This window comes from Sarcophilus harrisii, chromosome 1, assembly GCF_902635505.1.
Source record: "Sarcophilus harrisii chromosome 1, mSarHar1.11, whole genome shotgun sequence".
Taxonomy (NCBI): domain Eukaryota; kingdom Metazoa; phylum Chordata; class Mammalia; order Dasyuromorphia; family Dasyuridae; genus Sarcophilus; species Sarcophilus harrisii.
The window spans coordinates 406,883,371-406,911,320 of record NC_045426.1 but is presented as its reverse complement, the minus strand read 5'-3'; the positions used below and the strand labels follow the sequence as shown (position 1 = coordinate 406,911,320).

Here is a 27,950-nt window from a genome sequence, read left to right as displayed (position 1 = left end):
TAAAAGTTTCATTTATTTTCTTATATTTTTTATAAGAAGCAAGTTGTCTCATATAGAATCAGGAGGTTGAAATAGAGAGCTTCTGAGACCTCTTTTGGCTTTGAGTAGATGATCTTAACATCTTAAGTGACAGCCATGATCAAGGTATCTTGTTCTGATGGGTAGAGAACAGCCATTGTTAGAACAGCAATCCTGGAACCCTGTTAGCAAGAAAAATAGCTGAATAATCAGTCTGCAAAATGGTATTAAGAGCTTACTATGTGCCAGGCCCCATATTAAACTTTGAAGATATTAAAAAAGGTAACCAAGTGGTGAACAGAACCGGTTAGGATGGTCAGCAATAATAAGTCAAAATCAAAAGCCAATGGAAAATTAAGAAAAGCAAAGGGGGACCATACAAAAATCATAGCAAAGAAAAACAAATGGCCTCAGCATTTCTGTAGGGAATGAGTCAGTTTGTTTCACTGGGACAATAAGTTTTCTATACTTTTTTCAGTGTCTTAAAGAGCCAAGAGGCTCTGGACATGAAATGGCCCTTACTGGAGAAAGGAATTATCTGTTATAAATTATTTTATGTGTAAAGTATTTTTCTATAGTAAACATGTGACAAGCAGGATTCTAGGAAACACTCCCCTGGGGTAGAATGCCTGTGAATAATGAATCATCCAAGAGAGCTGGGGGAAAGTGGGTCAAAAGATCATTATCATGATGGCAGACCTCCAGAATCTATTGCCCAGTTCAGCTTGCAGTGATTAGATTCATTTAACTTACTGATTTTCTCAGGGGAGAGATTCAGGGCAGCCATGTGACTTTTGCTATGCCCCATCTTCCAATTACATAGGAGCATAAAAATGACAAAAGAATTGCAAGGAAGAGCTTAGTAAATAGCTTACATTATGCAGAGTTTTCTAAACTGTAAGGTTCACCCTTCTGGTGGAGGTAGGGAAACAGATCAAGAACCTTTCAAGGGGAAAAGAAGTAGTAGATAAAATGATTTGATATGTTAAAAGTACAACTCACTTAAATGCACTGACTTTTTTTCAATGAAAAAATTCAAAACAAGATCAACAAAAATTAAACAGCAAATTTCTTCCAACTGACAATGAACATAGGACAGACAACAAGCATTTTCATAAGATACATAGAAACAAGGTTAAATTTAAGTTGATGAGTGTCAAATCTTAAAGATGTGTCAATGATCCACCACTGTTACCCTCAATCAGCATAAGTTAATAATGCATATGAATTATGTGCTTATGTTGCTTGTTATATTTAAATATGGTAAAATAATATTCATGAGGAAATTAAAAGCATCATAATTGCTGTTAATATGTGTTGATATCATTCATTATCATAAGTAAAATACAAAAATGTGATCTGTAAAAAAAAAAAAAACTACAGCTTTTTAAAGATCTAAATAATTTGAGAAGTCATAATTTAAAAAATTTAACAATCAAATTAAAATGTAATTGTATTAAGATGTTCATTGCCTCTAAGTACTTAAGTAAAAACTTTTAATTTTAAATTTAGTCCAGTTTGAATTTTTAAAAATTCACTAGGGCAATAGAAACTGCTGTAATCAAAAACAATAGAAATATTTCATATGGAAGAACTGTGCAAACATAAAATTAAAAAATTAGATCCAGAAAATAAAAACCACAATATCTATCATTGGAACAATTAATACTGTTATTGATGGAGAAAAAAGACTTTAATTTATTATTATTATTATTATTATTATTTTGCTGAGGCAATTGGGGTTAAGTGACTTGCCCAAGGTTACAAGAACTAGGAAGTATTAAGTGTCTGAAGTAACATTTGAACTCAGGTCCTCCTGACTTCAGGACTGGTGCTCTATCCACTGTACCACCTAGCTGCTCCCAAGACTTTAATTTTTTAAATATGGAAGTTTTACTATAGATAGCATAAAACCTAGTAAATTTTTAAAAAATAATTTAGTAATAGCTTTTTTGTTTTCAAAACACTTGAAAAGAAAGTTTTCAACATTTACTATTGCAAATCTTTTGTTCCAATTTTTTTTCTCCCTTCCTTCCCTTCATTCCCCTCCTCTAGATAACAAGTAATCCAATATAGGTTAAACATGTGCAATTTTTTACATGCAGTTCCACAGTTATCATGCTGCATAAGAAAAATTTGATCAAATAAAAATGAGAAAGAAAAAAAAGCAAGAAAACAACAACAACAACAAAATGTGAAAATTCTATGTTATGATCCATATTCAGTCCCCACAGTCTTCTCTCTGGGTGCAGATGGCTCTCTTCATCACAAGTCTATTGGAATTGTCCTGAATCACCTCGGTCCTGAAAAAAGCTATGTCCATCACAGTTAATCATCACATAATCTTCTTGTGTACAATGACATCCTGGTTCCACTCACTTCATTTAACATCAATCCATATAAGTCTCTCCAGGCCTTTCTGAAATCATCCTGCTGATCATTTCTTATAGAACAATAATTCCACAGCATTCATATATCATAACTTATTCAGCCATTCCCCAACTGATGGTCCTCCACTCAGTTTCCAGTTTCTTGACACTACAAAAAGGGCTGCTACAAACATTTATGCATGTGTGAGTTTTTCCCTTTTTTATGATCTCTTTGGGATATAAGCCCAGTAGAAACACTGCTGGACCAAAGGGCATGCACAGTTTGATAGCCCTTTGGGCATAGTTCCAAATTGTTCCAGAGAATGAAAACTTAGTATATTGAATGACATCTGCAAAGTATGCATTCAGAAATGACAACACAAGAGAATTTTATCATATCTTCGGTAGATCTAAGTAAATCTGGTACTGTATCAGGTCAGTTGTTGGAATGAAATGAAGTGATCAAAAGGTGGGATGTGATAGGATTCCCTCCTCCACCTGCAATATGGATTGGGATAATTTTTCCCTGAAATAAACAAAGCTATTCTTGGATTTGATTGACCTGGATATCTAAGGCTTATGCAGAAATTCTCTTGACACAACTTCCTGTAAAAGCTTCTAGCCAGGTTGGCCTGGCTTCCTGGCCACTCACAGACCTAAAAAAGACCTACCCACATGGATATGGGACCCTTTGAACCTGCCAGATGCCCCCAAAGCATGAGAGTCTCTACTCCACTCTCTGATGAGCAAACACATTTCCATATAGAGATAAGGCAGGCTTCATTGACCCAAAATAAGGACTGGAGTATCCTTATTCAATATTCTTTTTAATATCCTTTTAATTAATTTTTGAATGACTTGTCCTAAAATGTAATTTGGTACTATGTCTTCCCTCTGGATCCTTTCCTTAGAAGCATCTGGTAGCCTGCTGGATAGAGCTCTGGACCAGGAGTCAGGAAGTTCAGATTCAGCCTTCTAACTCTACATATATGATGCTAATATGTCAAGAAATAATCAATATCAAGGTGACATCATCTAGCTTTGTGGCCCTGGGCAAGTTATTTAATCTCTTCTCTGACTCAATTTCCTCAAATATAAAATGGGTATAATAATAACAATACCTATCTCCCTGGGTTGTTGTGAGGATCAAATGAGGTAATATTTGTTAAGCACATAGTATAGTATGTGTCACAAAGTAAGCTCAACAAAAGATTTTTTTTCCTTTGTACCTTTTCTTCATCCATACCTTTATCTATTTAGTATTATCTAGCTCACCTATCAAAATGTCCTCATCCCTGGGAGCCACAATGGGTTAATAATGTCAACTTTTTGCCCCAAAAAGGCTTCTAAGGAGATTTCCTTTTTTTTAATAGGTACTAAATAAAGATTCTTCCTCACTTTTGTCCAAGGATTCATGTTTACCGTCAAGTCAGCTAGGACTTCCCCTTTTTTCAAGGTAAATACACACCTTTACCATAAAATATGCTGACAATTTCATCTCCCCATATTGAAGGCATCTCCCAACAATGCCATCTCTGAATCATCCAAGACTTTTCTGCGAAGGAATTATCTAAACCATCTCATGGAAAAGGAAGCCCTATGAAGAGCAAGAATTTCAAGGTTCAAGTTACTCTGTACCAAGGAAAGAATAAGGAAAGCCTGAAGAGGTTTGGCCACAGATAAGTTCAAAAATAAATTATTCTCATCAGGTTAAGGATGATAACCACAGCTGCCTAATAGCAAGTTGATGAACAACTGACTACACTAGATTTAGAAAGTCAAGTTAACAACAAACTACTATGCTAAATGTTGAGGTTACAAAGACTTACCTGAAAAAAAAAAATTTCCACCATACAAATAATGAGAATAACAATCATGAGAACAATAAAAAAAAAAAAAAACACACACAACCAAATACTTTTGATTAATTGGAAAACTATCTAGCTTCTATGGAAAAAAAAAATACATACTGTAAACTATGATACTAAGGCATTAAATACAGTTTATCTTTAATTAACACTAAAGTCCTTAAGATTTGAGTACAAAGGTCTTAAAATACAGTCCAATGGGAAGAAAGCTTCCCTATTTTGTACAAGAACCCTGAAAGCCTAATATTTACATATTTCTTCATCACACTTGTCAGACTATGCAGGTTTTTCATATATTAACTATGACTTCAAGCTATTTTCTTAAATGATCCCAATTTCCGGTTTAATTAAAAAAAAAAAAAAACTTAAAAACAATCATCCAAGTTCTATGCTTAAAGAAGCAATCTAAATTTGCCCAGATAATAAGCAGAAAGTAAAATTCTGAGAACACTACTACTTTTGAAATTCATGTGGCTCCATGTTCTACCCAATGGACCGTGCTGCCTCTATAGGACACCAAGTCCATTTTTACTCAACAGAAACCACCAAATGTTTGACTAACAATAAAAATAGCTCTTTTTTCATTATGTGAACTGATATTCACAGATCTTGTAATGTAGTTAGCCAATACATATCATACTAGATGGTAGGTTTACTATTTTTTTATTGTCATTATAGCCAAATCTCCCAAAAGGAAGCAAGCTGCCTTGTAGTCAGCCAATAGGACTTATATATCACTACCTATATCAATTATTCCTAATGAGTAACATACTAGGTACAGGAAAGAATAGTGGAAAGGGAGAACATATTAACTGGAAAAACAGTGATATTCTGGTACTTATCTCTTTTTAAGAAGTGTTCAATTTTCTCCTACCACCACTAGAAAAAGGTGAGAGTGACCTTTTTTTTTTTTTTTTTTCAGTTAAACTGGAGGGCTGCTCTCTATTTCCTCTGCCTCTATCAAAGTCATTGAATTCATACCTTGTTTGATTAATTGAAAAGTGAAATTGTAAGAATATATGTGTCATCCCACAAACTTCCATTGTTTATTCACCAAAGCAGATGCAACTGAAACATAATTAAATGGTATATTTTTGCTTTTGATTTTTGTATATGTGCATTAGTTTAGACATCATGCTATGTTAAGTGCCTGACCTTAAGTGAAAGGAAAAATGGAAACTCTCATGTGACCTTGAATTGTTTATTATACATACTATTCTAGAACTAAAAGGCACCTTAAAGATCATCTAATTCAGACCACTTATTTTACAGGTAAAGAAGTAAAGATCTAAGGAGGATAAAGTAAGTTGTTTTTAAAAATTAGTATTTAATAAAAGATTATTGAATTGACTTGCCCAAAATCACAGGGTCAGTTTAGCGACAGAGCTATAATTTAAAACTAGGTCTACTAACACTATTAAGTGTATTTTCACCCCCACCATGCTGCTTCTGTAATAACCTTACTCTGATGACCTGTCCTAATTAGTCATCAGGGTCACAATGTAAATGAGGAACAATAGATAACTTGTCAAAGGAAAATGTTACTGCATATTCTAGTGAGTAAACTTTTAAAATTACAACCTACAAAAATCAATTCTACGGTCAAAAAAAATACCCATTACAAAAACAAAGTATTGCTATTTCTTTTCTAATTGGAATAGACCTTAAACTTTAAAAAGCCAAGGTCTCCCACTATTTCCAGGACCATCTCCCATCTCCTGTCATCCTGATCTATATCTTGCCACTGGACACAGATGGCTCCAGGGAAAGATGGCTCCACTGGCATTTTTGCATAGGCCTGCCTCCACTTAAATACAATACACTTGCAAGTCAAAATATTGCCTTCTTGATGTCCTTGGTACTCTTCAAAAACAAAGGACAAACAACACTTAGCTAAATGCAGGAAAGATTAATTTTACTATATAGAAATAATATTTACATTCATTTATACCATATGTTCATTGATTAAATACCAGCAGGTATAAGCATTAGTAAAGCATTTCTTAAATTATAATTAATACTAATAGGATTCCTGCAAAAAGTTTTGTTTTTCTTATTATCGTTTTTGTTATTATTTGTCAAGATATCTAAATGGGTAATAGCCAAAAGCACCTCTGTATTCTATATGTAGGGAGATTTGTCTAAATGAAAGGATATATCCTTGTTTAAAATATCCCACCTTATTCTGAGTGTTGAAAGGAACTTCAGAGGTGAATTAACTAATCCCTGAAAAAGCAAGGCCCATGCATGAGCAATGATAAGTGATCACTCAAACTATGTCGGGAGATTTCAAGAGAAGGAGATCCCACTATGTCCTGAATTGCACTGTTGTGCATTACTTATTTTAGAAAGTTTTTCTTTACATCAAATCTACACATTCTCCCATGACAAATGCCATTCATTGTCCCTACTTCTGCCTGGGTGGTGAAACAAAAAGTCTCAACTCTCCTTCATGCAGCAACTCTTCAAATATTTGAAGACTACTATCTTTCCCCAAAGCTTTCTGGACCCAGAGATCCTATTGATATCAGTAGCATAATGTCCAGTAAATAGCAAATACTTTAAAAACCTTGCTGATTGATCAGAAGCATGGTCCAGTTCATCTATCTGTCTTTTCCAAATTGTCTTGTAGAACCAGCAGTGCCCCTGATTATAATCTGACTTTGCCATCATACAACAGAACTGATAGGTCCTTCATTTTGATCACAGTCCTCTTAATGGATAAGTGGCTTTTGGAGCTGCTTTATTACATTAATAGCTCACACTGAACCTAAGTCAAGGGCCATACATATGTATTGAATGATTTTGTAAACCTATACTTAACTTGTACCTGTAATGTTGATTTTTTTAAATTATTGAACTTTATATTTATTCTTATTAAATTTCATCTTTTTAGATTCAGCCTTTTAAGATCACTCTAGATGCTAACTCTAGATACTAATCCAATGTGTTTTCTATTCTTAGTTTTTTGGCAAACTTCTTTTTCAAGATTCATTTCAATCAGTAATTAGAAAAAATAGATGGTAAAAAAAAGTTCAATAGAGCAGAATCAAGAAAGAATTCCTAAAATACTAGTGGAAATCATCCTCCAAGATGATATCAATCCATTGATTAAAATGGATTAAAATCCATTTGACAAGAATCTGTTAGGTGTCTTCTAAATGCTGACCACTGTAGTAGGCACTGGGAATACAAAGGCAAAAAAGAAACAATCCCTGTCCCAAGGGAGCTTACATTCTACTGGGAGGAATAAGAAAATTTCACATTATATAGTGTTTCAAGGTTGCTGTGTTTTATTTGAATTTTGTTTTTACATCTCTTATCTTATTTGATGCTCACAAAAACACTGTTAAATAGCTGATATTAATCCTTTTTTATATAAATAAAGAAGCAGGCTGGGTGGATTAAGAATCCATTGAGAAATTACTCCTTAAATTCATTTATTTCATTCAATTAATTCTAAATATACCTATCATCTAATCCAATAGTGTCAAGATCATATAGAAATAAGATTACTAATCCATATATAAAGATTGCTATGGGCTATCCATATTGACATAATTTTAAAAATCTATATTTAATTGTATTCTTATTTTTTGGTTAAATATTTCCCAATTACATTTTAATCTGGTTTGTCTGCACTAGAGTAGCCACATGCCACCCAGTGGCTATATCTTTGAAACCTCTGGTCTGGTCCACATTTTACCATCTTGTTCACAGTGAGATAGTCGGCCAAAAGCTTTGGTTAGAATTATAAAACATTATGTTATGCTAAGTCAGATTTTCTGAATTGTGTATACTCTTTAACCTAGCTATATCTCTAGCAGTCCTAGATTCCAAAGCAATCAAAGAAAAAGAATATTTATGTACAAAATTATTTATGGCAGCTACTTTTTGTAGTGGCAAATAACTGAAAATTAAAGAGGCACCCATTATTATGACTGTAATGGATTATTTGATCATAAGAAATGATGAAAAGGACAGTTTCAGAGAAACCTGTGAAAAATGTATGATCTGATAAGAAGTGAACCGAGTCAAAGCAGGAGAAAAAATACACATAACAAAGACTAAAAAATAAAAACAACAATTTTGAAAGACTTTAAAATTTTGATCAATGCAACTACCAACTACAATTCCAGAAGACTGATGATGAAAAAGTCAACTGTCTGACAAAAAAAATTATGGACTCAAAATGAGGAATGATGTATACATTTTAGGGCACAATGCTTGACTATTAGTATTTGTTACAAAGGCTTCCTTTTTTTTAATAGGAAGTTGAGATGGGCCTGCAAGAAAGGATTAAATAAAAAAGATTAAGTAGTTTTAAATAAGGGGTATCTAGGTAGTGCAGTGGATAGTGTGCTAGCCTGGAGACATGAAGACCTGAGTTCAAATGTAGCCCCAAATACTTACTATGTGACCCTAGGCAAGTTATTTAACCCTATATGCCTCAGTTTCCTCTTCTGCAAAATGAGCTAAAAAAGAAAATAGCAAACCACTCCAGTATCTCTGCCAAGAAAATCCTAAATGGAGTCATCAAGTGGATGGCTCCACTTGGACACAAGTGAACAACAACAAATAAAGTTTTAAATAAAAAGACTGATGGAAAAGGATATTTTATCTTAACACTGCATCTTTCTTATTAACAAGAACAGTCTTCTTTATATAGTAGATTTTTAGTACATGTTTATTAAATGATTAGGTAGATATATAGATAAACAGCTAGATAGATACATGGATAGAGTTAAAAAAAAAAAAAAAAAAAAGACATAGAAATTGTTTGGTGATGCTCATCCCAAGAAAAATTAGCCACCAATTTTTTTTTTACTAGAGGAATTTAGAAAAGTCAAAGCTTTAGCTCTAGAACACCAGAGGACCTCAGGTCCCATTTGCCTGTTTTATTTTAACAGAGAAAGAAAGAGAAAACCAGGGAGATTACCTACCTAATTGCCTGTCCCTAAGATGGTCGTTTGCATTAGAAGTAGGATATAACCCCAGGTCCTTTGAACCAAAGCCTATGTTCATTCCATTCTGTGGTGTTCTCTTCTCTTCTACTAGATCTCCTCAGTAAGGTTCTGGAGGGGATGCCATATAGGAGCCGTTGGAAGAAACTTGGGGTGATTAGTCTAAGAAGAGAAGGAAGATCATAGATATCCATTGAAGGTCTTTCATAGAAATTAGCACAGTAGTTTATACATTTTTTAAAAACCAAACCTGTGATTTCATCAGTGTTGGGAACTGCACTCCTTCACCAATATAGATTGGCTCCTTCATCCAGGGGTCCTCAAACTTTTTAAATAGGGGATCAATTCACTGTCCCTCAGACTGTTGGAGGGCCAAACTATAGTAAAAACAAAATCTTTGTTTTGTGGGCCTTTAAATAAAGAAACTTCATAGCCCTGGGTGAGGGGGATAATCGTCCTCAGCTGCCGCATCTGGCCCATAGCCATAGTTTGAGGACCCCAGGAGGTTAAGTCACTTGACTAGGGTCACACTGCTAGCCCATGATTGAACTCAGTTCTTCCTGACTCAAAGGCCAACTCCCTGAGATTCCTGACTAAAAGTTTTCACCATACATTTAATATATATTTAATAAATCTGTATTGGACTGAATTGAATAGATGTTTTTTGTTTTTTGTTTTTTTTTTACTTAGAACAAGAGGATGGCTATTTCCTAGAGCAGCTAGGTGGTCTAGTCATTAGAGTACTGTGTGGGACGGGTGCAAGACCTCCCTTTTCCAAATTAACTAATCAGAGACACCTTCAGGTACAAAGAGAAAGTATTTATTTAGTCCCTGCAGGGAGAGACTCAAGCACACCTGAGAAGCATCCCAGCTCCCACCATGTGCTCATGGACCTGACAAGCTAGATAGCAAAATACCCCAGCCTTTTCATTGGATAGACTAAAAGGAAATAACCATCTTTGACCAATTGTCACCAATGTTGTCTGCTTTCTATGGGTTACATCACTTCCAGTAGCTAACTTAAGGTTTTAACCTTTTAGAGCTCTCTAGGACCAGAGATCATATGACCTCCTGCAACCTGAGTTCCAAGGCCTGATCTTCGGACTCTGGGAATAGGGATCACATGACATAAGCCTAGTGTCAGACTTTTTGAGAAAACTTCACCCCGTCAGTCCCATTTAGTACCAAGTCTAGAGTCAGGAAGACTTCAGTTCAAAGGCAACTTCAGACACTTATTGGCTTTCTGACTTTGAGCAAGTTGCTTAACCCTCTTTGCCTCAGTTTCCTTATCTGCAAAATGAACTGGAGAAGGAAGTAGTAAACAACTCCAGTATCTCTACCAAGAAAACACTGAATAAAATCATGAGGAGTCAGATAGACTGAAATGACTAAACAACAAAACAACCACAAGAAACCAGATGACTTGTCAGAAATGCCATGGGTGGAATTCTATAGATATAAAATTGTACTCAGTAATTCTAACTCGGGCTGTGATTTGGGGTTTTGAGCAGCATTAGTACAGGAAATATTCAAATTCCTTTTATCTATTAAACTAAGAAGTGATGGATTCCTGAAATTGTAAGCAACATAATCTTTATAGTTGTAAATCTATTCCCGCCTTTTCAGGAGCCCTTAGGGTAGCTTAAATTGTTGAGATTGGAAAGGGAACCTTATCAGTCAGCAATGAATAGAGGAGTGGTCTATTCAGAATCAGAGAGATTGTTGTTCTTAGATTGGGAGTGTGGGAAGTCCCTGAAGCAGACTACAAAGCCAGAAGATTTAGCATTACTGATTTATTGTTAGAATAGAAGCCCCCGCTAAAATCAGAGCACCACAAAATCATTGCTATATTTCATCATAATCATTAAATAACATTACATTTGGAAAATATTCCTCAATATTCAGAGCACAGAAGATACATCCATCCCTGGTACCACACTACACCATACTAACAGGATTTGTTCATAAATCAGGGAGTGACTGTTTATACAGATTAGGTGAACAATAGCTACACAATCTTGTTACTTAAACTAGATACAGCCTACTTAGCAATCAGGCAGAATTAACAGTCTGTGTTGGGAAAATATTCCTCCTCTCTTCTGCACCCCTCATTCAACCCCAGTTAGCTCTAATTTAGGACCCACAAAGTCCTTTTTCATTGGCCTATAACTGGAGACCTCTAGAATTGCTCAATTCTTTGTGAAAACTAAGTCCTGTTTACAGTCTGACACTGATTTCCGTACTTGTGAGCATTTCAAAAGGAAAGTGGAGTTACTGCAAACTAGAATGAGATGAACACAAATATCTCACTACAAATTAAAGCAACTCAAAGGTTTCACCTCATGCCAGATAAAATGATAAAGATGGCCAAAACAAGAAAAAAACTAATATTAAAGGGGCTGTAGAACTGTTGGTGAAGTTGTGAACTCCTCCAACCATCCTGGGAAATAATTTGAAACTATGTGAGAATAATGATTAAATTGTTCACACCCTTTTTAATTCAACTATCTGACTATTGAGCATATATACCCAAGAAGGACAAAGAGAGAAAGAAGAGAGAAGAGAGAGAAATACACTGAAATAATAATGACACAATTCATCTTTAGTGATAACAAAGAATTGGAAACAAAGTGGTTCCCTACCAATTGGAGAATGGCTGAAACAACATGAATGTAACAGACTGTAATTGTGCAGTCAGAAATTACAAATTTGAGGAACTCAGAGTAATGTGGGAAGATTTGTATGAAATGATGCCAAGAGAAATGAACAAAATCAGAAAAATATAAATTACTCCAATGACCCTCCCCCCAACAAAAAAGGGACCCAATTAAGGAAAATGCCTCAAACAGTGTCAGAAATATCACTCTGCTACTTTTTTTGCTTCATTATTTTTCTTCATTACAAAGGGAAAATTTAGCTCTGGAGTAAACAAAAGTAGAAATCCAGAAATTATTGTGACACAAAAACAAAAGGGCTTGTCATTGATGTTTTTACTAACTCTAAAAAAAAAAAAAAAAAACACTAGAATAATAAAAAAAAGTCAATTCATGTCGAACTAATTTATTTCCTTATATGGCAAGATCATCAGATTGGACTTCTACTCAAATCTTACTCCAATACTTCATTAAAGTATGAAGATGATACTGATTTTTTTTTAAATATAAAGGAGAGAAATACATGTTCTGATAGACCCAATCAAACTTCAATATCTCTGAATGTGAGCCTTGATCTTGTATCTCCAGCTGCCTCCTTGGAATTTTTACTGTGTCCCTTAGGCATCTCAAACTTAAACATTTAAGATAGAACTTACCTTTCCTACTAAATCTACTCTTCTTTCTAACTTGGATGTTTCTTTCAAGTATAACACCATTCTTCCTCTTATTCCAGTTTACAAAATAGTAGACTCCTTGATTCCTCATTGTGTCTTATCTCCCAAAGAAAATCAGTTGCAGAATCTTGTTGATTCCATCTGGTAATAGTTCTATTATCTACCAAGTTCCACTGAACCTTTTCCCACATACTCTAGGACAATATGGATTAGTTTTCCCTCAAGGAATAAAGTTATCCCCAAGACCTGCTTGGTCCTGACTTCCCTTCATTTAACTAGTCTTAGTAGCCTCTGACTATTTTGGTGTGGCTCCCTGATCACTTAAAGCAATAAAAAAAAAAAATCTATTTTTAATAAGTATTTTTGTTATATAAATGTTAGAGTTTGGGCCCATCCAAATTGGTTAATGTTATCATGCCCTGCCCTGATGAACAAGAAGGGTAAGAAGAACAGATCTACAACAGTTAAGTGCCACACATCTTTAGCATATTTCCCTAAATCCAGTCCAAACCATCCTCACACAACTGCCAAATTAAAATCATGGATTTGTGGTTGAGATAGTCATTTAATAGTTTATAAAGATGGGGTCAGTGTCAGAGAAGTAAATACAGCATAATATATTAGAAAATTAAAATTAACAAAGTGAGAAGTCAGGAATGACACCTGAGTTGTGAACCTGGGAGACTAGGAGGAAGGGTATAGAGAAGTTAGAGAGAAAAGATGGAAAGGGGCGGAGGGGAGAGAAAGATAATGAGTTCAGTTTGAGGTACCTAATAGGAGTTGGAAATGAAACACCAGGTGAGAGGTTAGGGACAGACAAGTAAATCTGAGAGTTAAATGAATAGATGTGATAACTGAATCCATAGGAAATGATGAGATTATCAAATGAAATCATATTTATCTGTCTTTGATTTATCTATCTAAGCCCCAGGAGAAAAAGAGAGAGCTAGGAAACTGAGTGCATCTGAATATAGGGCATAGTCTGCTGATCTTGCAGTCAGGAGCATCTAAGCTTGCTTTAGATAATTCAGTGTGACACTGGGCAAAACACTCTCTTTACCTCGATTTCCTAATCTGTAAAATAAGGATGATAATACCCCCACATCAAATGAGATAATACAGGTAAAGAGCTTTTCACATTTTAAAGTGCTCTGGAATTGCTATTATTACTATTATTGTAAGGGCAGAACTGTGTCTTAATTGAATTTTTTATGTCTCTCTGAGCCTAGAAAAATGCTCTGCACTTAGCAGGTACTTATTAAATACTGTGGAATACTGGATTCTTTTTCTTATTTGTTTTTTTGTTAATTTTTTTCTCAATAGTATTCTCTTTCCAGATACACATAAAGATAGTTTTAAACATTAATTTCTGTAAGATTTTCTGTTTCAATTTTTTTTCCCCTCACCTACTCCCTCTCCAAGACAGCAAGCAATCAGATATAGATTACATACATATAATCCTTTTAAACATATTTCCATATTTGTCCCGTTGTACAAGGAAAATCAGGCCAAAAAAGGAAAAGACCATAAGAAAAAAACAAACAAAAAAAAGGGGGTGGGGGGAAGGGGGAAATACTATGCTTCAGTTCAGTCTCCATAGTTCTCTCTCTCAATGCAGATAGCATTTTCCAGCCCAAGTCTCTTGGATCACATTGCTGAAAAAGAAAAGCCATCTGTCATAATTGAACATCACATAATCTGCTGTTACCATGCACAATGTTTTCCTGGTTCTGTTTGCTTCATTCAGCATCAGTTCATATAAGGCTTTTTTGAAATTGGCTTGTTCATCCTTTCTTATATTACAATAATATTCCATTACATTCATTTACCAAAACTTCTTATTCCCCAATTGATGGGCATTCACTCAATTTGCATTGCCTTGCCATTAGAAAAAGAATTGCTACAAACATTTTTTGTACATGTGAGTCCTTTTCCTTCTTTTCTGATCTCTAGAATATAGACCCAGTAGTGACACTGCTGGATCAAAGGAACAACTTTGATCCAGGGATCAAAGGAAATACTGAATTCCCCAGTTTCTGCTAAGATTACAAAAAGGAGAATTTCAGCTTGGTAATCTTCATAAAAATTAGTGCTATCTAAAAATGAAATGATAAGCTTCCAGAAGTAATGACTTCCCCTTCACTAATAGTCTTCAAACCATTGCTGGGTTATTGCTTGTAGAGATCCCTAGATAGTATTTCTGCATAGCAGAGATTCCTGGACTACTTGATCTTAGAGATTTCATCTAATTCTAAGATTTTATTTTTCTGTCCTACTACAATTATCTCCCAGAAACCTTTCATGAGTTGTCTTTTCTCCATGCACTTTTTGTCTACCTAGATAAAATCTCCTAACAGACATTCCTTCCTTTTAAATCCCCAAAATGGAATTTTACAGGCAAAAGGATCTTTGGAAATTATCTAATCCCACCACCTCATTTTAGAAATAAAGAAGTGGGAAGGATCACAGAGTAATTTTCTCAAAGTTCTATGGCATATTGAGGACAGTTTTGGGATTAGAATTTAAATGGAACCATATTTGTGCCTTTTCTTCTAATTATTCACAGTGATATAACACTTTAATATTTATTTACAAAGCACTTAACTCACAAAAAATTCTGAGGGAGATAGTAATAATAATAACAAGAACAGCTCCTATTTATATAGTGTTTGAAGTTTTGCAAAGAAATTTACTTATATTATCTCATTTCACCAACCATCTTGACACCACACACAAGATGAGTTTTCTTCCCATCATAGTCCCTGCCATTATTCTCTGATTTTTAGTTTCCCTTTATATGTTGTGTCCCAGAATGATGGCTCCTTGATGGAAAGAATTTTCTTATTTATTTTCATTTCTGTCTCCCAGATTTAGCACAGTGCCAGGAACATATTAAGTATCTTTAAGTACTTTATCTAAAAATAATAATAATGATAATGGCTAGTATCTATTTAGAACTATTTTTCACAGAGCACTCTACAAATATAATTTCATTTTGTCCTTTTAACAATTTCCATTTTACAGATAAGGAAACTGAGGCAGATTAGCTAATTGACTTGAACAAGGTCAAATAAATGATATAAACTCAGATCTCCCTGCCTCCAAGTCCAGTATTACCTACTCTAGCTGACTTTCTCTGTCACTGTCTTTCTTTGTCTCCTTTGCTTCTCTCTGTCTTTGTTTCCATCTCAGTCTATCTCTCTGTCTCTTTCTCTGAATCTCTTTGTCTTTGTCTCTTTCTCCTCTGTCTCTCTCTATGTCTTTGTCTCTGCCTCTTTTTCTCTCCCTCCTTCTCTCTCCCTCCCTCCTTTCTTTCCTCCCTTTCTCTCTCTCCCTCCATCCCCTCCTTCTCCTCTCTTTGTCTCTCTTTCTCTCCTCTGTTCCTCATCTCTCCTTTCCTCTTTTCTTCTACTCTTCTTCTATCTCATTCTATTCTCACAATAACCTTATGTAGTAGCACAAGTAATGTTATTCTTGTTTCACAAATGAGAAAACAGAAAATTCAGAATTGTTAAGTCATTTGTTCCAGGTCACTCAGCATATAAGTATTAAGGCACAGATTTAAATAAAAGTCTCCTGATTGCAGGTAAAATGTCTTTTCTACTGCACCAGGATATCTGTCTACATTATACACTTTCCCTAATGGCCGCCTCTCCTTGTTACCTTGGTCAGCTTATTCTACAGCCTTAGGTAGCTTTCTCAGAATTAATTCCTTTATCAGTTTTTGTTATTTTGATACTTTCTTTAACTTCAACATGTTTATTCTAATATTGTTCTCACAATACAAATACCAACTTTCTCCAAAATTACATTTGCATTTTCAATGATCCTACAAGGATTATTGTACCCACCATTTTTTTTTCTATTTGCTTTTTGTATTTTTAAAAGTGGCCACACAACAGTTGATCATATGGAGAAAATAGGGCATGAGTTTTAATGAACTACAAGTTCAACAGGTATCTATAATAAGAAAGAATAGCCCATGCAAGTTAATGCAATCTAAAATTATATTAATGGAGGCATGATATCCAGGACAAGGAAAACTAGAATCCCACTCTACTCTGATATGCTCGGACCACATCTCTGGAGTACTGTGTTCCATGTGCAGGATTTTAGTATGAATATTGATAAACTATAGTATATTTCCGTTGTCTGAATTAGGGAAATTAGGTGGTTCAGTGCCTAAGGCACTAGACTTGAAGTCAGTATGAGAGTTGATTTATTTGGACTTCTACACTATTCTCATCAGTATTAATCAATTTAATATAATCATATCAAAGTTTTATATATAAGGCCCCAAAGCTGTGAGCTCTAGATTTACTTCCTTAATTATAGGAAGTTAACTAAAGATCCTTCAGTCTTGTTTTGCTTTGTTATGTTGACCAAGTCCAGCATGGCAGAGATGACAACTATGTAGAAAGTCCCCAAAAATATTTCTGTACCTACAGATCAATCCCTTGTCCAAAAGGAACAGGTGACCATCTTATGACCATTTAGGTTTCTGACTATAATTTTGTACAATTTATTCCTGCTCAGTCCAAGGAGAAGCCTGTCCATTTTGTGTGGATATATTCACCAACCTTGTGACCCTGCTTATATATTATTTTGCTTATTTTAGCTTATATGTCCCACATCAATTATTCTGTATTTACTATAACTGTTCTTAAATGTCCAGACATTTAGCCCTACAAAAATAAGGCTCTGGAAGGAGGAGGCATTTCAAATCGTAAGGAAGATCAGAGGTCCACTTCATCAGAGGGGACCATGGATCCTTTAATAAAGTGCTCATGGATCAGAGTTCTGTCTCAGTCTCTTGTAATGTAAGTGGGATAATTTAAAATTATCCCCACATCAGAAAAAAGTGAGTTCAAATCTTGACTCAGACACTTAGTAGTTGTGTGTCAGTCTTACCTTAACCTTTTTCAGCCTTTTTCCTTATCTGTTAAAAAAAAAAAAATGGGTAAAATAGTAGCACCTCCCTTAGAAGGTTGTTAGAATCAAACAAGATGACATATAAAACATGTTGGAAACATTAAAGTACTACAAAAATGCTAGCTATTATTATCATCATTCTTATTATTACCTAGAAACAATGAATAAAAGTTATAGAGTGCCAGATTCAGCTCCATGAAGGAAGATGTCTTGACAGTTAAAAAACATTTAACAGTTGAATAGACTGACTCAGAAGATATCAGGCGGTCCATCACTAGAAGTCTTACAGCAAATATGGAATTATTTGTAAGAGATGTTAGATTGAACTAGATGGCATCTAGTGTACTTCCAATGGCAGCTAGGTGGAGCAGTAAGTAGAGTGTTAAACCTGAAATCAGAAAGTTCCTGAGTTCAAATCAGACCTCAGACACTTATGGCTTTGTGTCTTTCAGCAAGTCAGTTTGGGCAAAGTCAGTGTTTGCTTTAGTTCCCCCATCTGTAAAATGAAAATAATAATAGTATCTACCTTGCAGGGCTGTTGTGAAGGCCAAATGAGTTAATAATAATTGTAAAGTGCTTAGCACAGTACTTGGCACATGGTAAGTGCTACGTAAATGTTAGATATGATCATTGTTATTGTTATATTATCATTATTACTACAAGTCTGGGGTTCTTTGTGCTAAACTCTAGTATTATATTTTTGGCCTGAGAAACAAATATGAAACAGATATAGCCTAAGTTATAGATTAGTCCAGGCCTGATATCTTCAATAAGGTTAGTATTCAAAATGTCATTTTAATACTGTCACAAGAGTGGAACACTTCTATTTATCTTCACAGCTTCATATAACTCTAGTAAAAATGTACATGGCAATAATAAAGATGTATTCTGCAACAGAACAGACCTTTAGGAAAGATCTCTTTACTTAGTCACTGAATTAAATATATTTAAGATTTTTCTCAAAATATAAAAAAACAAACAAAATATAAAAACAAAACTTTTTTAAAGCATCATTTCCCTAGGACCCAAACGTAATTTTATTAAGATTCATAGCATATCTGGGATTAGAGTGACCACATCTCCCATCTCCTTTTCTAATCATACAATTCTTTGATGTTTTATTTTTAAATCACTTCTTGCATATAAGTTATTGGCACTATCCCTCAGCCTACTTATACCTACCACACATTTCACCATTGCCTGTGGATGACTCACAATTTTGGTTCTTTGAAGAATGTGATGTTTAACAATTTAGAATACCCCTGACTTCACTGGTGTAGAATCATTCTCTAATTAGTCCTTTGCACAAATTACTTTGAATTTCATGAATTTCAACAACAAAAAAAATTACCTTGTAACTACACTTCTGGTGATGAGTCTCACTAAGCTTATCCAGATGGATTTAGACGACTATAATCAAAAATTTTTCAGCTTGTTTGAAACAGACCTAAAGCTTGCACTGTGACACAGACACACCTCTGTGTCATAAGAAGGCATCAGAGATGGATTTAAAATAAAAGCTTTGCAACCACACTTCAGTGTTTGAATGTAGCTTGATCTCATTGTTATGTTTCCAGTGGTACAAATGGCAATCTATGTCCTCTCATGCTATGTAACTTTAGACTATATCTTCTCATCAGTACTGTATTTGGTGTCCACCCAAAATATTGGAGACTTTGCTCAAGGTATGCTATGACTAGTGTCTAAGAGTGTTACCTTCCAGCCTTCCCCATTCTTTATGCTACTTCTGAAAAGCAGTTGATTGATTGTTACTAGGTCCCAGTTCCTTCTAACCAGATGACACAGGGACATATGATCACCCTTTATTCAGAGTTCCTACAACCATGAAATTTAGGCCTCTAATCTCTTACATGGGATATAATGTCCCTGAGGGAAGACCACAAGGCCAGTTGCATCTTTTGTCTATCTCAGAGGGTTTCCCCTTCTTCAGAGTCTATATCTTGGTGCAGCCTCATAAACTGCCTCCTCAGTGGAGAAGAAGAGACAAAACATTCTTTTAATTGCATTCCTCTGAATGTGTGTCTTGTTTTCCAACTCCTGTAGGGCAGTGGTCCCCTGAAGGAAAATAGCAAGGGGCTGGGAAGAATGTCTTCCATCTGCCCCAAATTAAGGAATTTTTGTCTTGTTCTATGCTAGCTGAAGGCAACTTTCATCTTGTGCCATCATCCAAATCTCCCAGTGTGTTGTGGTAAACTTCCAATGCAAAAAGAAAAAAAAGAAAAAACCTTCTCTTTAACCTTAGACCTTCTACTTCCTGCTACACCTGTCCTTTGAGGGAAGAGAAGGGAAAGGTGAAAGGGAATAGAATTTCTTTCCTTTGTACAGATTCCTGCCAAGTCCTTTTCCTCACTCGTCTCCATTCTTTGGAGAAAAGAGAAGTAGGGAAGCAGGACCTCTCATCTGACCATCTGACTCTGGGCCCCCATCATCTCATGTTGTACTTCCCTCCAGCAAAATCTCCAATCTCTTTTCAGAAAAGAAATGCTTCTAATCACACACTAAGGAATGTTCTCGCATCTGGTCGTTCTCTTCAATTCTAATAATTCTGAACTCCTGTAGGTCATCTTCCAAATCCCATTCTCCACCCACCACCATCCAATTCATTATTCCATTTATCTCAACATTCCCACCCCAAAGTTTCCACAGACATCTCCCAAACTCTACTGTGCCCTCTGGCATGACTGTTCTATAACCAATGAACTTCCTTTCATTCTAAATCTTTTTCTCTCCCACTCTTCCTACATTTCTACATTTCTGGCTATTACTGAAACCTGGCTCCTTTCAGGTAACATTGTATTTCTGACCATCCCTTCTGGTGCCTTTTTCTCTTTAATTCAGTGGTCAAGGCAGGAGAGTTGGAACGCCAAATGGAATGACCCCTATAATCACTACCATTTTCTTCTCCTACTTCCATTACTCACTAACTGACCTCTCTTCCTTTGAGAATACATATCTACGTCTCTATTCATATATATATATATATATATATATGTATATATATACTCCATTTTCTCATTGAGTTGAATATAGGACTTATAATTTTTCTCCCTTCCTAATTCTTGCCCTTATACTAGGGGACCCCAATATACATATTGACTCTCTCCTAAACATCCAAACCACTCAGTTCCTCAACCTATTCATTTCTTAAAAGCTATTCCTCTATCCGAGCTCTCACACAAATGTAATACCTTTGATTTTGCCATTACACAAGTACACCCTCTCCAGATTCAAGAACTCTGAAATTCCCTAATTTGACCATAATCTATTGGCTTTTCATCACTTCCTCTGCCTTCTTTTCTATTCCTCATCTGCACTGTCACTCTCAATCTCCTGATCCCTTCCAAGTCATCTCCTCTGAATAACCACTGTCTTTCTTTTTCCCAACTTGATCCCTTATTAAACCAATTCAACTCTACATTGTCTTTTTCTCTTGAATCCCTAGATCTTTTGTCATTTCTCTGATTATGCCCTGACAAGCTTCAATTTTGGATTGCACTCACCATAAACGACCTTTGCTCCCATGCACATACTACTGAATGAAAATGGAAAAAATAACACAAACATTCTCTTTGAGCCTAATACAAATTTAGTTAGATAATATCAACCTCAATTTGGACCTCACTACTACTAGGCAGTCCTTCTATACCTGCTTTATCAATTCATTTTCCCATTCTTCACAGTAAATCTTCCAAACTTTTTCATTTCTTCTCAAATCTCAAATTGTTCTTCCTTCCCACCCACCATTTGAGAACATTGCTTAAGGTTTTACGGGAAAAAATTGAGGCCATTCACCATTTTCTCCTTCTACTATCATTCAGGTTCCTTCTGCCATTTTCTTCTCTTTCAATCCTATCTCACATAAAGAGAAGTAGCCTTATGCTTTCCCAAGACTAATCCCCTTACTTGCTCAATGATCCCATTCTAATTTGTCTTTCCCCCTCTCCCATCCCCACTCTATCATTTATTTTCAATCTCTACTTGTCAACTGGCTCATTCCCTATGATCTACAAATGTTCCCAAGTTTCCTTCATCCTGGGAAAAAAAAAAAAACCTAACCTGATCTATCTTTTATTATCATCCTATATCTTTTCTGCCCTTTGTATCTAAACTCCCTGGGAAACTGCAATCTACAATAGATGCCTTCACTTTTCCTCCTTTCAATCTCTTCTTTACCCCTTACAATAAGAGCTTCCAACCTCATCATTCCACTGAAACTGCTTTCTCCAAAATTACTAACAATCTCTTAGTTGCCAAATTCAATACACTTTTCTCAATTCCCATTTACTGTGACTTCTCTGCAGACTGACTTTGTTGATCATCCTTCTTCCTTGATGTTTTTTTTTTCCCTAGGTTTTCAGGTTACCAGTCTTTTCCAGTTCTTCTCCTATCTATCTGATCACTCCTTTCCTTTCTGCTTTGCTGGATCCTGAACAAGATCATATTCTTTAAATATAAGTTTCTCTCAAGATTCTATCTTCACACCTCTTCTCTTCTTCTATATTACCTTATTTGACCTCAGTTCCAATTAATTTAATTATCTCTCTATTCTGTCAATACACAAAGCTACCTATTCTGCCTCAACTTCTCTGATAAGCTTACATCTTACATCTATAATTGTCTTGCAAATATCTCAGACTTGATTGCATAAACATCTTAAATTCAAAATGTCAAAAGTCATCTTCCCCCTAAACTATCTCCTCAATTTACCTTCCCTATTATTACAGAGATTTACATCCCTCAGGCTTACAAAAAAAAAAAAAAACATCCTCAGCTCTTCACTATCATCCTCCCCATATCTAATCTCTTGATCAATCTTCTCAATATAGCTTTGCAATATCTTTAGAAAATACAAGTCCTCTTCACCACAAACCTGGATTATTATAATAATCTGTTTATAGGTGCTTATTATGAGCATGTCTCAACTCTCTTCCACTCTAATCCACCTTCTATTCACCCCAATCAATTCTCTATTCAAGCATCAAAACAATTTTCCTAAAGCACATCTGTCTAAATGTATTCATGTACATGTTTGTCCTCACATACATATTTGTGAGTATACATATACTCACAAACATACAAATGTACCTATTTCATTAAACACTAATGATTCCCCATTGCCTCTAGGACCAAGTGCAAAATCCTTTGTTTGGAAATTTAAATCCTTCATACCTTATTGCCCTCTGACTTTTCTAGTCTTCTTATGCCTTATTCCCTGTCAATCTCTTTTGTCCAGGAATACTGTCTTCCTCACTATTCCATAAACAAGACATTCAATTTTTCAGTCTCAGACAATCTCTTTGGCTATCCCCATCCCCAGAATAATTTCTCTCCTCAATATCACCTACTGGCTTTTTTTTTTTTAAGCTCCAGCCAAAATCCCACTTTCTATAGGAAGTCTTGTCCAATGGCCCCTAATTCTAATGCTTTCCTCCTGCTAATTATTTCCTATTTATATTGTATAAAATTTGTTTGTATATAGTAGTTTTTATGTTGTTTCCCCTATTGCAAGTTCCTTGAGATCAGGGAATATATTTTGCCTCTTTTTGTTTTTCTATACAGTTCCTGAAACAAAGTATTTTATTAATCAATTGAATTGCCTATGTTGAGTTGAGTGATGCATATCTTCGTAAAAAGATAGGCAGGACACAGAAGACTTCTAAATCTAATAGGAAGTGGCATTTTCAAAATAACACTAATCTGGATCCCCCAATATTAATGTATTTTACAAATTTAGTGACTATACCAGTAACAGAGGCCTCTTTTCCAGAAGCTGGAACTTTGCTCTCTGGTTATCCCAGTGAGCTTTCACCAATAAGGACCTGGATTCTGAAGAATCTTATGTTACCTAGTTTAACAATGACTCCATTTACCACAAGAAAGTCATATGGACTGCGCTAAAAATATCATCATCTATGGTGTCTTTCTGATGTTTATGGTGTTGCTCTGGTTAACATATTCACTAGAAGACTCATTGTGAACTGCAAATAATTGGGATCACCTACTACACCGACCAGACTATTGAGATCTAAGACACAATCTTTCTGAAAGAGGGAGGAAAAGTCTAGGATTTTCAGCTTTTGTTCTTCACATTTTTTTATTTCTTCCTTTTTTATGGTAACATTTTGGGGGAAATTATTTTATTTCCTTTTCTTCCCCTTAGTGCTGAAGATTATTTAGTAAAAACCTTAAAAGCATTTAACTGGCAGAAAGTTCTCTAAAAGATCTTTAGGACTTAATCAACATGGAATAACTTGTGATAAGATCAGTATTTATCAGTATTTTATCCTTTCTATCCCCAAGTCCCAAAGTATGAATTAGGTTGGATTTTCTCTCAAAGGTGATAAAAGTTGACATTTTATTGGCCCAGAGACTTCGATAAAATTCAAACTGCCTCTCTTGCTGCAAATCCCATATAGCCTCTGGCCATATTGATATGACTTCCTCAGATATGGCCTCTTTTGGGGAGCTTGCTGATCACTTCTATCCTATTATTATGGTCAATTAAAGGAAGATAAAGTTCTGTCCATTTGTGGTCTGTGCCTGTCAGGTTTGATGAGTGTCCTGAGATTTCATAAGTCATCACAACTTGCCCCATTGACCAAATATGACTCAGTTGGCAGATGAAGGAGGTCATGTCTACCAAAGTTAAATGCTATTGAATCCTTATTTTAAATGTTCATTATATTAGAACTAAATATACTTTATTTTGTTAACTATTCAATAACATAGGAGTGCCTCATTTAGTCCCAACATCAAATCTGTTCTAAAGGGGTCCTAGCAACAGATCTGCCCTTAACATAGGAATACAGATATAGCATAGAGCTCTCCATCTGTAATATCAGAATGCAAATTACCTATAACTTAGGATCATAGGATCACATTTCTAAAGCTGGAAGAGAACTCAAAAATATCTAAGCCATTCTCATTTTTAAATTTTTCTTTATTTACTATGAACTTAATCATTAACAAAGTAAATATTTCAACATATTAAAAAGAACACAAGGCTTTGTATAACAAACTGTTAGCTAACATATAATTTTTTTAAAAGATTAACAGATAGAAAGATTGATATGGATACACACAAAATAGAAACAATGCACTTTTTTCCTGTTCATTTTAAAAAAATGTTTTATTGATGCTTTTTGTATATACATCTATCATTATTCACTAACCCACTATCTCTTCTACCGCTTCCCATGAAAAAATATCTTGACAAAGCGAATGCAATACTTTAAAGATACAGTTGATTCCTCCTACTTGGAGGCTTTCAAGCAGAGGCTCATGACCCCAGATTGGATCTGTTACATAAAAGGTTGGACTAGATGGTTTCTGGAGTGCTTCCAATTCTGAAATTCTGTGATTTTTGTACCTTTGGGTAAATTTTTTGGGTGTTTGGTGGCAAAATAATAATTGCAAAAACCTACCTATTCCTTTTTTAATAAATATATCAAAAGTAGTTGTACTGAATTAAAAGGGATATTTTCAGAGTCCAGAATTCCTAATCTCTCCTCATTCCTCCACATCTAGCAGCAAATGCTATCTAAATAGATAGTTACATAGTAAGTGTTATCACCATACCATTAAGAAAAAAAATAGATAGCAAAATGTAACAAATAACATTTAACAAAGATTTATTAAAGAACATGACATATCTGGTCATGTTTCAAGATTATGATAAAAAGGTCTAAAATTCAGATGCCTCTTGATTTTCCTTCTATGCCTATATTTCTTCATAGTTTGAAGAGCAGTCATCAGTGAATTTCTCACAGCAACACTCAGCAGAAGCAAGGCATTTTCAGCAGAGTGAATCTTCAATAAAATGCAATTGGAGACTTAGTTGCTCTTATTTGCATTACTTAACAAAGGTCTTACTTCTCTATCCAGACTTAAAACTTTTAGGATTTGTAATTCAGGATACCCATTTCTGAGATGATGGATAGTCATTCTGAATTCACAATTCTTCTTTATGGCAACTTAGCCTATGTACTTATTTATAATCCTTGACTACCTAAAATCCAGATTATCTGGATATTTAGTCTGTGCTAAGCAGTCCTAAAGATCACACATATTCAGTAATCTTAAAAGTTGGCTATTACCTCAGAGTGGACAGCTAACCCAAAAAAGGGTGCTACCAATTACCCAAAGAATGACCTTATCATAATTGAATGGAAATTCTCACAAAAGTTATTAAGAGAAAGTGGGGGGAAATCTTGAATTTTTAAAAGGCCAGTTGAGAAGTTATATGTAGTGATGATCTAGTCAAAATATTGTCCAATATTCATGCAAGAGGAAAAAATTATACCAAATAAAATTCTTTAGCTGAAAAAGGAAATCTCACCAAATGTCAATTAAACTAACTATTTCAATATCTAATAAATAATAAATGGATCTAATCTCACATGGTAGGGGTTGGTTTGTTTTTCAATCTTACTTCTACAGAAATTCATAGATCGGTAGCTCTTCAAATCTTTATTTCCAGTTTACTCTATATCATCTTGTATTATATAGCTAGCTGCATATTATCTTTCCCATTAGAATGTGAGAATCATAAGGACAAGTACTGTTTTTTACCTTTCCTTGCATCTCTAGCACTTAGTCCAGTCAGTGCTTGGTAAATGATTCTTGACTCCAGACTAACTGACTCATGAGATCAGAGATAACAGTATATAAAGCACTGGTCAATAAAAAGATGATACAAGAGCGTATTCTAGAGAGGTCTACAGATAATTCAGGAAAAAAATTATGAAGAAAGTAAGCTTTGAGATTGGTAATAATGTCTTTTTACTTAAGTTCATTCAAAGCTGTAACTCATGAGACAATCAAGTTTATATTGAAAATGATGTTTCTTGTTGTCTTTGGATAAATAATGAACCTATTCATGCCAAGATCTTAATTTGCTTTTCCAAAAAAAAAATTTTTTTTTTTAAAGCATAACCTGGCCTCACACTTAGGGGCAATTTCTTTATGTTATCTGGTTTAATTTATCATAAGAATGTCAATATTGATATGATTCACCTCTTTTATGTGCGTATTGATTTGTTGTTTATTGGACCAGAATTTCACATTAAAATAATTACATTGATATTTATAGTCTTTAATAATGTGATCATCTTTCCTTGCCTCTTTTCTCTTGCTCTGTCAGTATCACTGTAGAAATGGAAAATGGGCTACAAGGACTTTTCTTTTTTTGTTGTTTTGTTTCATGAGATGTAGTAGCCAAAAAATAAATAAATAAATTATCATCAAGTGGTCCCTTTACTGGGGATGGGGTCCCTCTCTCTTTTTGAATAGAACACTGAAACTGGGGAGCCTAAAGACCTGAGTTCTAATTCAGTTTCAGACCTTGGGCAAGACATTTAAGCTCTGTCTGTCTCAATTTCCTAAACTATGAAAGGGGGATAACAACACTTTCCTCAGAGAGTGATTGTGAGGATTAATTGAGATAATATTTATAAAATACTTAGCAAAGTACCTGGCACATAATAGGTACTTAATAAATCCTTGTTCTCTTCCTTTCCAACTTCCCTCTGTGAATTGTAATCTGGTCTTGAGAAAGCAGAATCATACTAAATTAGCAACTATATTTCACTCATACCTACAAATTATCTTTCCTCATTGATATCTATGCTCAATCTCTAATTGCTTATTTTTATTTTCAATTTACATCTGCAATATATGTATAGTTTATAGGCAGATGGTCACTATATAAGCAATTTTCTACTTTTAGATAGTCAAATACTTGTAGATAGTCCCCCCTTCCCCCCAAAAAAAAAAAAATACAAATGCCTCAAGGCTTCAGGACTGCTTTTTCAGTACAGCTGCCTCATAATGAAGCCCTCCAGATATCTCAGTAATGAGACCTTCTTGAAGATAAGTCTGTCATAAAATGTTCCATTCTTTACAAAACAGAACAAAAGCAAAATATCAATATATTGCACTAGAGGATACAAGGACTGGTTTTAAGCATCAACAGAGTAAGCAGCTGCCTACCTGAGGTGACTGGAGAAATGCTATGAAGACTTCTCTGCCCAAACATATATATAATAAATCATCCAATCCAGTAAACATTTATCAAGAACCTACTTACCTCGCAGGCATTGTGCTAAGTAAGCACAAGGGTTACGGTTCATTAGGAAAAAAGACAGTTTCTTCCTTCAAGGAACCCATGATCTAATAGGGAGGAAAACAACCTACAAACAAGTCTGAATGGGAAAAGAGGAGAAATCAGGGTACATCTTGTTTAGTGGGTCAAAGCCAGGCAGAGCAGCAGATACAGGTAGAATTAAGTCAAAGTCTATAAAGGAAGGCACTGGGAGAGTTTGGTACTCTGCCCTCCAGTTCTCCAATCAGAGGGGTGAGAAATGATATCATAGTTACGTGGTGGTGAGATTGAAGGTGAGGAGCTTTATCTGGAAGGAATGTCTTGGAGTTGAAATCAGGCAGAGCAGCA

The 27,950-nt window shown here is 34.9% G+C and overlaps 1 long non-coding RNA gene across 1 annotated transcript; it reads right to left on the bottom strand.

The window, feature by feature from the left end:
• On the bottom strand, positions 1-27,946 carry LOC116421273. Its single transcript, XR_004231577.1, has 5 exons — positions 27,588-27,946; positions 17,459-17,486; positions 9,199-9,381; positions 894-960; positions 1-200 (listed from the first exon to the last, which is right to left on the bottom strand). It is a non-coding gene; the product is annotated as an uncharacterized LOC116421273 (long non-coding RNA).
• Between the last annotated feature and the right edge of the window lie 4 nt (positions 27,947-27,950).